Genomic DNA, 15144 nt, shown 5'->3' with positions numbered 1-15144 from the left:
CGAACATTTAAATTTACTGCTAAGTAACTTCTTATATACTCACAAGACTGATTTCTTTCGACCTCTTTTCGAGTCTTTTTAGAGCAAAATTAAATTTTGGTTTTGTGTTTGACAAGAATAGTTTAATCCTTATTTCCGGTTAAATGGTTTGGTTTTCATAAATTTTCACATTTTCACTCCCCCCTCGAACCAGCGTTACGTAATACTTGAATGATCCCGAATACTTATGCTGCCTCCCCCCAACTCAACTGCACATACACCTGTGCAGTGTCATACAATTTTTCTTCCATCCACATTATGTTCGCGGTGCACCAGAGGAAAATGGTGCAAGAACAAAAGCGAAAGGAAATTATGATTTAATAAATGAATATATCAACTTCATTGGAATTTGAAAATTGCAACAGAAACAGAACCAGCACATTGTAGCATCACTTGAATGTTTTAAAACCACTCGTAAAATCGCCCACTCATCGTTAACAAGCTACCACCAAAAACCCTTCACAATCTGTCCTGTTGAATTATTAATTCTTTCACCACATTGAATTGTGTGTTCTATGAAAACAGAGTTTAATTAAGCCGCCGGGCACTCGGTACGTACATCGATTACGATGGATGGAATTGTTTGGTACGTTCGTAACGCTGCAACTTAAATGCACGGCTAAATGATGCATTTGCATTGTTTGTGCAGGAGGCGCCCAATGCAAATGGGGCGCAAAATGAATGATTAAAGGGCGCAAAAGGAAATCACTTTGTATGGCGGGGGGGTTGGGTTGCTTGTTTGTGCGTTTTTTTTCTCTCTGTTATTATTGTCCGGTTTGGTTGCGTTCCGGATGTGGTACAAAGTGCGATAAAGAGACCGTTTATTTTGTAATAAATGGGATGCTATTGGATGGTGGAAGATGAAAGAAAAATAATATTTCTCGTTAGGGGGGGAAAAAAAGCACAAGATTTATGAAGGCCCATTGTTTTACATAGCTTTTAAAAGTTTTTTTCTACGGTAAAGTTCTACGGTAAAAATGTATGCTTTTCATTGAAATAAATATTATGGATCAAATCGTTCATTGTTATGTGTTATATTATTTTTTTTAAATGTTAAATTAATACTCTTATTTATAAGAAGCATAATTAAAAACTTATTTTATCAACTCCTTTTACTGATGTCAAATAAATTAGTATTTTTCAGTGCATTTGTAATGAAAATTTAGAGTCAACATGGTTCCAACATAATATCTATTTCTTATTTCATGATCTTATCACTGATCTTACCACTGATCTTATTGTTCGATCTTATCAATTTTTTGCACAATGTTTTGAGCAGTATCTAAATTGGTATTGTTAATTGTTATAAAAATATAATACAACATATAAAAACACAATCCTCAAAATTAGTAATCTTTAGCATCCCTGTCATAGTAAATAAAACGGTTGGAAAATGTTACCGCTAGTGGATTCCCGTCTCTTACGCATCCCATCGTACAAAAGGGTCACTCACGTTTAAAGTGAGAAAGGAAAAAAAAGCTTTTAAAACAAAGCCTCTACAGTCATTAAATTTTAAGTCTCTCGTTCCGGGGGTGATTGGGCAAATTTTACAACAGCACCATGCCTTGCGAAGAACGCTACGAGAAGTCACTTTACGGAAACCCCCGAACGGTTCGCGATCAAAATCTTTAATCCATTAGCTGTCCCTGTTCCATGGCCGTTGCCATCTTGTTTGTGGGCACTCCGCTTTCTGGCACTCCACTACACCGCACACTTCAAACATCAAATGTCGCCACAAACGACACGGTGTTCGGACAGTTCCGGGTTGTCTGAACATGACATCATAAAAAAGTCACAACCAATCCACTTTCTCCTGCATCTAGTGAAGTGTGAAAGGTGAGAACATGGACCAAAAAAAAAAAGAAAAAGCCATGTGGAAACGAGGAAAATGTGTGTATCCAGCTTCTGAATAGAATTTTCCACCGAAGTGATGTTTGTGTGAGGCACACAGTTTTTCAGCTTCCGTGCAGGGTGTTCACACATGAAAATGGTGCCAGCAAAAAAAAACAACCGTGGAACGTAATTCAGAAGTCCCGGACTGGACGACGCTCTGCTTTAGAGGAAAACCAAAAAAAAAGCCACGTCCTAGGATATCCACTTGAACGATCAGATTTAGTAACATTTTTGACTTCCCCGTTCCGCAAGTGAGAAACCCGTGAAGAAGTGCAAAAGACTCGCACCACACGCTTGCCCGGATGCAACAGCGCAAAAGCACCGAAGATAAAATCGCGTGGAAAATAAACTTTGACTTATGAGTTTCATGCTCATCCCATTTTACAGCGTTCCGGTGCAGCGTACCCGGTAAGCCCCTGTGTGTGTGCCAGTGAGCCACCAGCCAGCTCAACCATTTGCCAAAAGGAGCGGTTTGTGGTTAGGAAGATAGATACCAACAAAAGAGAGGAAAAAAAATTACCAAAAATTCTGGAGTGCCTGGAAAATCAGCCAACAAACAGCAAAACGACCGTGCAGTGAGAAAGGTAAGACAGTTTAGTGAATAATGCCGGCAACCGGTTAGTGTGATGGGGCACGCAAAAACTTTTACAACCACCACCACTGATTACAGTATCCTCTTCGGTTGGGTTCGTTCCGGTTTTAAATACCCGACCCGGGGAGGTGGGGGCAAAATCCCGAGTCGAGTACAGGACGGTAAGTCGAAACGCACCGGGACACTAGGTCGCTGGTCCTTCCTTCTTATGACGCTGGGTGTTTGCAATTTTCCATGAAATTTCTACCGCTTGCTTCGAAACCTTGGAACCCCGTGTCGGGCGAGATGGTTTTCCGGTCTCAGGGCCTGGGTTTCGGGGTGTTTGTTGGCCGGCGATAGCTAAAAACTTTGCACCGTTACTTACCCGTCACGCTGCGGGTGCGGGTTCTTAATCTCGCTGAAGCTGTGCTGCGCGGAGTATGCAAATAAATTAATTAATTTGTGTACGCTAACATGGTAGCTAATTTATCGCAGACGCGTGCATTTGCGTCGTGTGGCGGGATTAAGCTTGTGGATGTGAAGTATCTGTTGCAGTTTTAGAGGCACAGTGCGTTCATCGTGAGTGGTGAAAGTTGTTTTTTTTTTTCTTCACTGTAACAATTTATTCTAAATATGATTAAAGCTATTGAGTGCTAAAACAAAATTTAGTTAATAAAAATAAATAAGGCTTCCAAAATATTGTTGGAGTATATTGTTTTTTTTTTTAAACTAAAACAAACAAAATATTGATTCTTTTTTGAAGCACACTGTAAACAATCGCTACACCACTGTGTGTGCACGGAGAGATGCAGCCGTTCCGAACTGGTAAAAGCCGATTATTCATCGTTCGTACAATATTTGTAATAAATTTCCCTTGGCCGGGAAAGACGTGCAAGTGCCGTAAGCTCGTAATCACTTGCCAAAAAGTAGATAAGTAAGTGGATTGGGTTTAAAAATTCAATTACGCCACTACCGGATACGGGGGGGAAATGTTGCGACTGTTGTTACAGCCAAAGGAAGAGAGTTTACTCTCTCTGGAAAACCTTTTTCCAAAAAGGGTCATGCAAAAATAATATAATAGACCAACGAAAAAAAAAGGAAGATATGATTTGTATCTGGTTGTTGTGTTCCCTGTTATCATCCCAAAATGGGGACCCGCTCGCGATGACACTTGACACGTGTGGTTGTGAATTAAAAACAAATTTGCAAACTCCCATGGTGCGACCTAGAAGGCACACCCGTACCACACGCTTAACTCTGCACGCGTGACACCATAAATTATCGATGCAAACAAAGTTTCAAATAGATTCGTTGCGTCTTTACATAGGGTGACACGATGAAGATAGGTTCGGATTTACTTCCGTACCGTTGTTTCTTGCTCTATGTTAGCGTGTTCTTAGTGTATCCCTCATTTCTGAATCATCTTTTTCGAACGGTTTTGAAGGGGAGATCCTCACTCTCTATCGTTCTGCTAGTGCTTGTGTCGACAGAATTTGTCGCTACCAATCTTTATCAAATTATTTGCGCCAATAAAAAAAAAAGTGCAGAAATAAATAGCAAACACAAAACGAAACACAGATAAAGATACGGCTCGGAGAAAATAAATCCGTGCACAGTAGCGTACGGAACCGGGGGGCTGCCATGAGGACCGTCCTGTATTGGGGGAGGATTTGTTACGGGTTTTATTTCGATTTTGTCCTTCATCGTGTAGCGGGGGTAGCTAGGCACGATTAGGCAAAGAATCAACAAAGAAAGCAAAGAGCACTTTTCGGCGCAATGTGACGCACTTGAGTTCTCGGTGTAGAAGAAGTAGCATTGCGCTATTGCGTTTCGCGATGGAAAATAGGCTCAATTTCGCGATTTGTGCTTCGGGCGAAAAGGAAAGGAAAAAAAAAGTTTTTCTTTTACGGGGTTTTCTGCCTCGATGTAATGCTATCGAGCCACTGCAATCAATAGCTGTTTATAACTTTTCTACTTTCACCCTAGATAGGGATGGATGGGAGCGTTGAACGCTACAACGCATGGATATTCGTTGTGCATTTGATTTGATGGTGGAGAAATAAAAAAGAACCACGCCGTTACAAAAAGGAGGACAAATAAAGCAGCTCGCAATATTAGAAGTGTTTTATGGAGATATGAATATCGAGGACGGTTTTATAGGGGTTGTCGATGTTTGAACGATTAGGTGCTTTATATAATACTTGAAATTTTATGAAAACAATTGTACAACAACTTTCAAGCTGATAAACATAGTATTAAAAATGCTTTTGCTTCTTACGAGACTCTTTATTACTATTTTTAATATTTTTTTATAAAAAATAGGGATAAAGCAACACTAAAGAATTTATCGCTTACAAAATACTTCCCGCTGTTTCGTTGATCTTCTGCAATTATTTCACTTCGAGACAAAGAAAGAATTAAAACACAACCAAAAATTCTTTATGAATATCATTTTGCATCACCGCTACAAACCGTGAATCATTTTGACGCCCCTTCCTACGGATGGGGCACTGATGAAAAGCGAAAAACATAACTAAACCATAGTGAAAGGCGAAATGACGCTCTTTGTCTTGCTGGTGGCCATGCCATCGTGCCGGTGTAGATGGAATTTTCTTTCCAGTGTAATAAAAATAAATCGTCACAAACCACCACCACCGGCTAGTATTGTAGCGTTTTGGCTCAGGATGGAACCCCGCTAGAATCGGCGAAATAGAAGAATTGAAATTGGTAACGGAAAGAGAGAGGGAAAGAGAGAAAGAGGAAGAGGGGTGGTAATACAACTTTTCCGATAAATCGCTTTCCCGCTTTTCATCAATACACATTTCTTGCGCTTGAACGCGCTCGCCTCAGTCCATCGGGATCCTTTTTGGGAGGGGTAGAAGACCCCAATACGACGTTAGAAATAAAAAGTCATGCTGGTCGTACAAGATACAAGAAAGGTGGAATAAGGGAGGAAATAGGGGACGAAGGGTGACGACGTAGGCGATTGTTTTTTTTTGTTCTTGTTCTTCTGCTGTTGTTTCGTTCATGTTAAGAATTCCCTCCTACAGGAAGGAACCGTTTGGAACACAGAAAACGCAGAAAAGGTAATAGATTATGCACGATTCTGCCCTTGTCCTTGTCAATGCTTTACGCGGGCTTTGCTTTGTCACCATCAGGCACAGGGAAACGGGAATGAATAATTCTGGAATGAAAAACGCAAGCAACAAAAAAATCCTTGGCAAGAAATACAAATCGCATACTTTCGTCAAATGGATGAAATTTGTTATGCGGGAGTGTTACGTTGGAGCTGTTGGGCACGGTCGAATATTACCATCGTTGGCCGATCGAGGAGCGTTGGGGGAAGCGATAGACGCAATCATATTTTGTTTCCTTTCCGGTGCGTATCGCCTTGCTAGATGATTTATTTGTATTTTTCGGTGAAAGATTGAACGGATCGGTAAGGTAACGTGGCTACATCGCGTGTAGAAATGCTTTGGCCGATGATATGGATGGCACTTGGTGCGAAATGAAATATTTTAATTGGCATACTTGAGCGCGTTTTTTTTGTTGCTTTCTAGAAAATGTTATTCATTACTCTTGTTTAACACGTTTTAGGACATAATTAGCGTTAATGAACGATGGAGACGCCTAGTCTTTCACGCAATATATTTCGTGTGAGTAATTTTATGATGGTTTTTGGCGCAATTTGTTAAATTGAACACAAAGTACAGGAAAAGAAAAATTGTTTCCATTATTTAAAAGAGTTTTTAAATTTAAATACATCTTTTGTATTAATTTAATCGATAATAATGTGTTCCTATTTCTCTGAAGCACATGTTGCGTATAAAGGTTGCCTACTTTCAGGCGTTTAAAATTGCTTATCACTTCATGCAGACGTAAAATTGTTTTGAACGAAATTGGGCTCTATCAAAAAGATAAAGAAACTCACGTTTCACGTACAATCAAACCACGCAAAACGGCAAAGTTAAATTTGCGCATCAAGACACAGCCTAACGAGTACCGTACTTGGCCGGATTCCGGTGAACTTTGAACGACTGTTTTGAGCTGTTGTGTTTTTTTCGTCGCGTTACCTTGAATTGCACTTTTAGGCAATTTTTCTTAACTTACATTCGGTGTGCCATTTGAACTTTTCCACTCAGAAACGCATCCCCGACGGAAGCCGGTCGAACGACATTATGGCGGAGCTTTGACGGTAGCTCGATTTGAAAAAAAAAACGAAAAACACAGGAAAGCGAAACATCAAAGCGAGAAGTATTACACGGAAGGAGAAGGAAACTCGAGCTTAAGAAAAACTCGTAAAGTTGGTGTTTTGGTGAAATGTTACAAAATTCCCTCGTGGGTGGTGGGCTGTGTAGGCTTTAGAGTGAGAGGAAAAGTTTTTCAAAAAAACAACATTTCAAATGTGGACACGTGTGAGTTGAGTATCGTTTCGTCAACGGGAAAGCTTTCACTGCGCGTTTTTTAGCCGTAATCGTAATGTGAGTTGACAGTGATGAATGGTATAATGTAAATTTTTGAACCATTACCCCCGTTCACATGTTTACCATAGGAGGGTGTGCGTCGGTGAGAAGCTTCTATCAAAAGCAACCGGTTAAAGATAAGTTCGGCAAACATCTCAACAAAGGTGGTCTTTTGTTTACGGTAAACAATACACACCCCACACGTTGCGTCACGATGCAACCGACGTAACGCTTCGCTTATCCCTCTTTGTGGTCGTTATTAACGGGAGCTCTTCTGCACAACATAGGTGATAAGCGTCGGCATGACGGCATAGCGGATCGGACCTGATGAAAGCCAAATAAGCACTTGATCCTCTCGGTTGCACATGATGCACATTCTGCAGGCTGTAGTTGATTACGAGGCGCATCATCATCATCATCATCAGCAGGTGCCTCCTTTCCAGCTGCGATGCAGTCATGCTTGGTACGATCCGACATAATCACGGTCTGTGATACGGGCCCCACCCGTGTATATGAGGCTGTTGCAGAAGTGTGCAAAGCGTTTACCTCTTTTAATCCACTTACCGGCAAGTAAGCGTAGATAATTATAATTATCATCCCGCTTTATTTACATTCTACTCATTGACACACATTATCTGCATCGGTTTTCGTAACCGTTGAAATGTGCTGCTGGGATGGTGAGAGCTATAGCCGTGATCACAGTCAATGGTGATATCTTGTGCTTACCCTGAGGGACACGGGGGGACATTCGGCTATAAACCCGTCTGCCACAAGGCAGGCTTTTGATTCAATTAGAATTGCAACGGGGAAATGGGAATTAAATTTTGGTCCCCCTATATCGTATGGAGTTCTTTAATCAGACATAACTCCAAACGCCGAACAGACCGATGACAATGGGAAGGACATTGTCAGTGCAATTTTCCAAACCCGAGTAAAAGGGACCAAATTACAGCTAAAAGGGATGGGAAGCTATTGTGACTGTCTGTGTGCTCTGGCAAAAGGATCGTTTATGAGATGGTAAAGAGTGAGGAACAAAAGGATCCAAGAAATTGCCTTCATCACGTATGAGATTTAATTGAGCTGTATTGAGAGGGAAAACTGCATGGTGGAAAATTGCTCAATGCCGTATGCAATCGTCCCATAGGGACTTTTAATCCTTTTTGTACAGGAGAAAGTGAGCAGAGAAGGTATTCACGTTTTAGTAATCCTCGTGTCCTTCTGCAAAGTTACTCCCAGAGCATGGCGAGTTTTGTTGGTTTCGTCCAGAACCACTCTGCTCAGCTCTTAACTTTCGATCAACGACTAACGAGTTTGGTAGCTCTTGGCACACAGCAAGCCCACCGCTGTCTGGGCTGTGAAACAAATCGTTCAAGTTTGAAGAAGAGTGAGTGTCTTTCGAGCAATGTTCCGAGAAGCGACCGTTGTTGTGGTTCCGGTAAGTCCTTACGAGTTGGCAGCTGAACGACTGGCAGCTCATTTATTATCGACCCACAACAATGAGTATTCCACTGAGGGTGATACCAGTCGGTATCACACTTTAATGTGCAGGAGACTGTAATTAATAATTGCTTCGCACAAAAGCTTCTTAGCCGGGCGTTCAAGATGTTGCTGGGTAGCTGGGAGCGATCCGGGGGGCGGGGGTGATGAGGGGTGGGTTTGTTTGAGAAATGGTTTTAAGTACCATTTGGTGGTAGAGTTGGCAGCAGCAACACAGTGGATGAATGTTTCATGCCGTGAGGGACATATTGATTCTGCGGAAACGGCAGTTCCACGAATTCTGGAACAGGTGTGAGTGGATATGGCACAAATATTGGCTTATCGAGTGATTTAATTGACTGTGGTAGGTTATGCTTTAGTTAAAATGATCTGTTAAATTGTGTGTAGCGGTTATTCGAAGAAGTTCCAAGGAAACTCTAAGTCTTCGATTACAACGATTTTCTCTCCCAGTGTACATAAAGTGTAACGATGACTCATTAGGCGGAACAGCAGAAGGATGAGTAAAAAAAGACGGGCGGAAGATGACAGTGTATGAAACCAATGATGAGTGTGCGTTGAAATGAAGCGATAATTAATGAACGACTTAAACAGGACAACCGCTACCAATAGATGCGCAATTAAGGTCCTTTTAACGTCGCAAACCGTTACATGGCGCTGCTGCTCGTTATTTATTTTACTTTAAAGTGCAGAGAAAACAAGCAGCAAACAAAATAAAAAAAAAAGTAGGGAAGCAAAACCACAACGGGAGGAAAATTGAAAGGCTATTATATACGAGCTTTTGTTGCGTGCTACTACTTACAGCAAGAACTTAGGACACTGGACACAGCTCTAGTGCGGTACGTAAGTACCATCCATACGAGTGTGTCCTACCAGCGAGTGTGTCCTACCGATTATTTACTATCGGGAAAACTGGTGGTTCTGCTTCATCTTTTACCATTTTCGCATACAATTACGGCAACCAGCAGCCCATTAATTCATCATAATTGCTCCCTGGAAACCTGAGGATGCATCTAATTACACTGAAGCCCTATGGGTCGCGGCCTTCACCACCCCTTCGGGCGGGGGTGAGGGGGGTGTGGAAGAAAAACCCCTTTTTACACGATGGTGATGCCGTTTTGCTACAGCTTCAGTGAAACATGACTACCCATAAAATCACGTCCGAACGATAAATATCGTCGCTTAATTTTCCCGTACAACACTAGTGCTTTGTAACCGGGGTATTGGCCGGGTTTTGCAGGCGACTCGAAATTCATTTGTTCCATCGTTAAGATAGCGATTCCGTGTGTTCCGAGCGTTTGGCTGATGAATAATTCCTCTATCTTACAATGGTAATGGGACGAAAGCTTATCAAATGGAACTGAAGCGGTGTGCAAACAAAATAGGAAATAAAAATCGGTTCGAGTTTTAAAACGGAATGTTTCGAATGCACATCGAAGGGTTTGTTTTTTGTGTGGCACTGACATTCCAAAATTGGCGTGTGGAATTTTCATAAATATTACAAAAAGACAAGTAAAAAAAAAACAGATGCGAACTGATCCATTGGACTATTCTGCGTGTGTTGGACGCGTACCATGATGGAAACTGTGGCGGTTGCTGGCAATTAATTACATTGCCTGAATATAATCTGGTACGCTTTTCACTTGTTCGCTGAAAACGGATGCCCATTGTTAAATGATAATACATTCCTGAGAGCTATGCCGGCTGATGCGATTTGAAGCCTTTTATTTCGGTTGTCTTTCCGTTTTCGGAAGCTGTCCTTTTGAGGTTGGGATTTTCATTTTTTTATCACTATTTCCATGCGTCTGCTGCACATTTCATGCTTTGCGGAACTGAGTTGCCTTGGTGTGTGCGTGTTTTCTTTCCTTTCGTGATTTAATTACACTAACTTTAATCCCGCTTGATGATGGGTTTTTTTTGGGGAAACCGTGGTACTGTTTACGGGATGAGGTTTTTTTTGTGTTAAATTTAATTGTGCTAAACTGGCAATTATCATTAGGCGAATGAGACCGCACATTGCTAGCGATGTATAATAATGGTGAAGCGATAATTTTTCGATGATATTTCAAAGGGCCGCATATTTCTGCCACATCACCGTTAACCGGACGTTCCGACGCCTGAAGGTATGCAAAACCGAAAACGGTGAAGGAAATTTATTTTATGCATAATCATAATTCATTTTTCACGCGCACACCGCCTTGTGCAACGCCTTTTGCACGGGATCCATGGCCGACCGGCGCGGGGAAATCGACCGTAATCAGTTCGCCAGTTATGGCGACTGGCGTTCAGCCCAAAAAAAAAATAGACTCACGCCAATGTAAGAGAGTAATGGTGCTGATTGTTATTATGATGATGATAAACGTTAATAACATTCGCGACCGATGGTGGCAATGATGAGGATACTTTGTGTGTGTGTGTGTGTGTGGCCCTCTATCAATTCCTTCATTTTCTTTCTTCGCTTGTTCGAAATTTGTTCGACCACAACGTAAGAGGATTCGTAACCATTTCCCAAAAAAAATAGTTAAAAAAGAAAACCCCAAACACATTATGCAAGGAATTAGCAGCACCGGGAGGATAGGCTTCCGTTGTTGATGGGAGGGTACTCAGCAAAGCAAAAAAAAAGGCAGCAGGACATCAACCCGAAACGAAACTCTCCCGCTGGAAGGTTTTACAAGGCACGCCTTTTTACTCCACCAGGTGATGCAAGTCTCGAGGGATCTTTCAACCGGAAAAAAGAAGAAATCCTTGCCGGAAATTGGCGCCCAACCTTTTTTTGGGAAGGGAAACAAATGGATCCGTTTCCTGCTGGATCGTACCGGCATTTTCGTTTTTTTTCGGGGTATAATTTCTTGCACGTCTTTTCGTGCTTGGGAAAGGACCCTTCTTTTTATAGCGTTGCGCACACAAGGGATAATGATTTTGGGTGTGGGAGATGTTTTGACCAGATTTTTTTTTTCTTCTCTCGTACAGTTACCCTTACTACCTTCTTTAGTCAGTCGTAATGAAATTGATATTAATTATGTTAGGATTACGAAAATTGAAATCACCCAATCCAGTGGGTCCAGGTAGAGGAGGGGATGGTAATGTGGTTACGAAGGGGTATAAACTAGAAAGAGATAATTGTCTCAGTCGGTGTCTTTGTTTATGGCAAAGCGAAAGCATTTTCGTCAGTGTCCCTTTGCCAAAAGATGTTTAACGAAGCGTTATGATATTCGTCAAAGTGTAATTTTTAATAATTTGTCTCATGACGCTTTTTTATATCATTTTGGTAGTCAAATACATTGATAAAAACTTTGAATATGAGTTATAAAGAAATTTAAAATGAATTTAATAATACGAGCTATTAATTTTACTAGCTCCTTAAAGTATGCAATCCGCCAGCATTAATGGTTTAAACAGCTTCTTCTACACGGCAACAAAGGGTTTATTTTTCTACGGTTTAATTTCCAGTTTTAATAACTGTTAAACGGAAATTAAATTTAATTTTCTAAAAGATTGCATTCTTCCTTTCAACTCAAAGATACCAGGTTTTGTTAGAAACTGTCTCCTGGAAAGTTTTAGCACTTTTTTGTGATCATTAAAAAGGTGCTCTTTCTTCACTTCTGCTTGTCTCTTTCTCTCTCTCTATCTCTCTCACTCTATTGTGTAGTACTCGTTTGAAGTATTATGTTACATCCGGGATGTTAACGCTTCATCACCTTTGAAACGATAAAACCACGATATTATACCAACTTGAACTGTCGAACCGTTAACGTTTGAAACGTTAACGTTTCAATTCACTGCTCATAGCACTGTGAAGATAGAGTGTTAGAAGTGATTAAACGGTACTAGAAGCGGGAGGCATATTAAAAAAAACTCCCGCTTTCTTTAAGTTAAATTCATCCTGCAAGTGTTTTTATTATCAAAGATATGAATTTTCCGGTAGTTAAGTTTTCGTTACAGCTCTATAGACCATAAACATTGCAAATCTGCTTAGTGTTACTGATCCTTTGAATTATGTGGTATGCCGGATATTGAAACCTACCTAAAACACACACACATATACTGTATACAGCAAAAACCAGCCTGAAACAGCGCTTAATAATCCTTAGTTTAAGGTCGGTGGTAAAACTTGAAAACTGTTTCATTTTTCGATGGAAATGAGGACCAACCTCGTTTACAGTTCTTGTAGGATACGATCCATCAGGACGTGATAATATCGTCGATGGGGATGACGGTGATGATACTGGTGATGAGTTGGCTTTTGGTAAATGAAAGCCAAATTTGGAGTGCACAGTGTATCGGTGTACCCGTGCGTCACTGTCAACGCTGTGAAACGCTGCCTAGCGGCATCCGACAACTTTCGCGCTTGTCATGACCGGCACACGTTAAAGGCTTTGCGTGATGAGCCACCCACAAGGAAGGAATGTATGCAACGGATAGCTTTCTAATTACTTAAAAAGTTTGGTGAAATTTAATCCTGTCATTGATTATGGTGGATACCGCTTCCGGGATGCCCAGCTGTTGGGAGCTGTTTTTTTTGTTGTGTGGAAAATTTTCGTTGCTTCAGTGTGGTGGGAAAATATTCGCAGGGGATTATATTTCTATCTGTTGAAGCCTGGTCCGGTGTATATGGTAACATGGTTTTTTGGTTATTTTTTTTGGTGGAGCAGAACATTATAATTACAGGCTGTGTTCGCTGTTATTATCCGGGTTGGTGTGCATAAAGTTCTCGAAATTCCTTCGTGCGCGTTGTTATGCTATAGAAGGAAACATTAAGCCATATGCACACATGCATGCAAATGTAATGCGTAGGAAGCATAATGATGTTAACCGAAAGTGCATCAATAGTGTACGTGACTGGCATGGGCACTATGGTCAGAATAGTACACAGGCATACAGTGTTTGTGATGGAATCCATTTTTTTGTGAGAGAAGAAGGTTTAGAATTGCGAGAAATTTTACATACAATGTAATCCTTTCAAATAAAGGATTATTTAGAAAATGCATATATGGTTGGGGTATTAACTAGAATTGAAGGTTGTATTTCAAGCTTATATCAGTTATGCAATGAATTTTCAAGGGATAACTAAACATTTAAAATGCTTTTTTTCTTCCTGTAGAACGGCCTGGCCGTATTGATAATTAAAATGTTTTATAGGAGGAATTTATAAAAAATGAAGATATCTTTTCTTATCATTACATTCGATTTGGCAAAACGAATACGTAAATTCAATTAATTTTAGATTAAAAACATATCACATGAAGAGAAATAAGGCTAGTACTAACAAACCATAGTATATTAATTTTGCATAACTTCAGGCTACTCTTTCGATAAAAACATATTACATGAAATAAGGCTAGTACTAAGAAACCATAACACATTAATTTTGCATAACTTCAGGCTACTCTTTGAGTGCATTAGAATGCAGGTTAAGTTTGTTAGTTCAAACGATATGCAGCGTACATGAATTGTATAAAATTTCGATTGAACTGCTGATGTCCTTTCAACAAATATCCTCTTGAACTATCACAATTAGCCGTACCGAAGCTGGGGGAGACTTTTCTCAGGGAGAAAATGTTTTCTCTTTAATTTCACATTGCTAATTGTAATGCAAATAGTTCTGTTACACAACAGTTCCCGACCGTTCGTTACTTGATGTGCAAACGTTATCGTGTCCCTTTCACTTCATGCTTAACTATCAGCTCCAGGTATGGCTCATTTGTTCCGTCCACCGAATTACGTCGTATGAATAAGTTTTCCGAATGTTTGGTGATTTTCCCATTCCCATTCTTCCGGCACGGGGGGTGTTCCAATTCTGGGTGTGCTCGAAACTTTGTCTCTAAGTTCATTTACGAACGAAACGGATTGGATACCAGCCGGTTTCCGTAGAAGACAAAGTTTGGTATTGCTTTGGTGTTCTTTTCTTAAGCAGCATTTCTTGTAGGTTTTTTTTTTTCGTTTTTGGGAAAGATTCTTTACCAGCATTCCGTCATGGCGGCGTGCAGCGTCGTGTGTGTGTGGGTATCGATTGTCGTTTTTCCGGTGATTCGAAGTGACTTGAGGTTTTTAGAAGTGATATCTCTCCTCAATAATACATTTGATTTGCAAAACTCTCCAACTTTGACGTCCGTCGTGGACGGACGTGGCTGCACCGAACAGAGCAACATTCCAATTTTCTTCCACCAACCAACAAGTTGCTCATGTTCGGGGTGTTCGGGAATAGGGAAACCGAAGGGGCAAAGTTTTCCTTCATCTACCATTAGGGGAAACTTTTCCCATATTCTACCATCAAAAGCGTTGCAATGTTTTGCGGTGGTAAGAAACTGCAAGCATACCGTGAAAAGGTACCATATATTTTTCCGAATGCTCATAAAATGTCATACTAGAGATGAAGTAAACAATTCCTATTCAAATGTGTAACCATCGAAAAAAGGGGGTCAAAGAATTGTGCGAAACAATGCATCAACTACATAGAAAGTAAATCGATAATGTAACCACAGTTGAAGAAACACAATAGCACAAAAAATGGGGAAAACAAAAAAAAGGCAACAATAGCATACGGCACGTGGAGCAACGCATGTACACAAATTCAGCGATGTAAAAAGCGAGATTTGTGCGAGATAAAAGCTTACCGAATGCAACAGGAAAAATTGGATGAAAATGAATACTCGCGGTGGCAGTGCGATTATTACTTCCTGATTT

At 40.6% G+C, this 15144-nt stretch overlaps 1 protein-coding gene across 2 annotated transcripts in view; it reads left to right on the top strand.

Annotated features, from left to right (window-relative positions):
- Nucleotides 1-15144, top strand: part of LOC125765627 (EGFR adapter protein-like) — a 48861-nt gene that overhangs the window by 15345 nt on the left and 18372 nt on the right. The window contains exon 2 of one of the 2 annotated variants that reach the window (XM_049430960.1): nucleotides 2320-2516. The exons of the other annotated variant lie outside the window; for it this stretch is intronic. The gene's annotated coding sequence lies outside the window, so the exon portion shown is untranslated. The remainder of the gene's footprint in view (nucleotides 1-2319; nucleotides 2517-15144) is intronic. 2 annotated transcript variants of the gene reach the window in all.

This window comes from Anopheles funestus, chromosome 2RL (assembly GCF_943734845.2).
Source record: "Anopheles funestus chromosome 2RL, idAnoFuneDA-416_04, whole genome shotgun sequence".
NCBI classification, from domain to species: domain Eukaryota; kingdom Metazoa; phylum Arthropoda; class Insecta; order Diptera; family Culicidae; genus Anopheles; species Anopheles funestus.
This window is presented reverse-complemented; position numbering and strand designations above follow the sequence as displayed.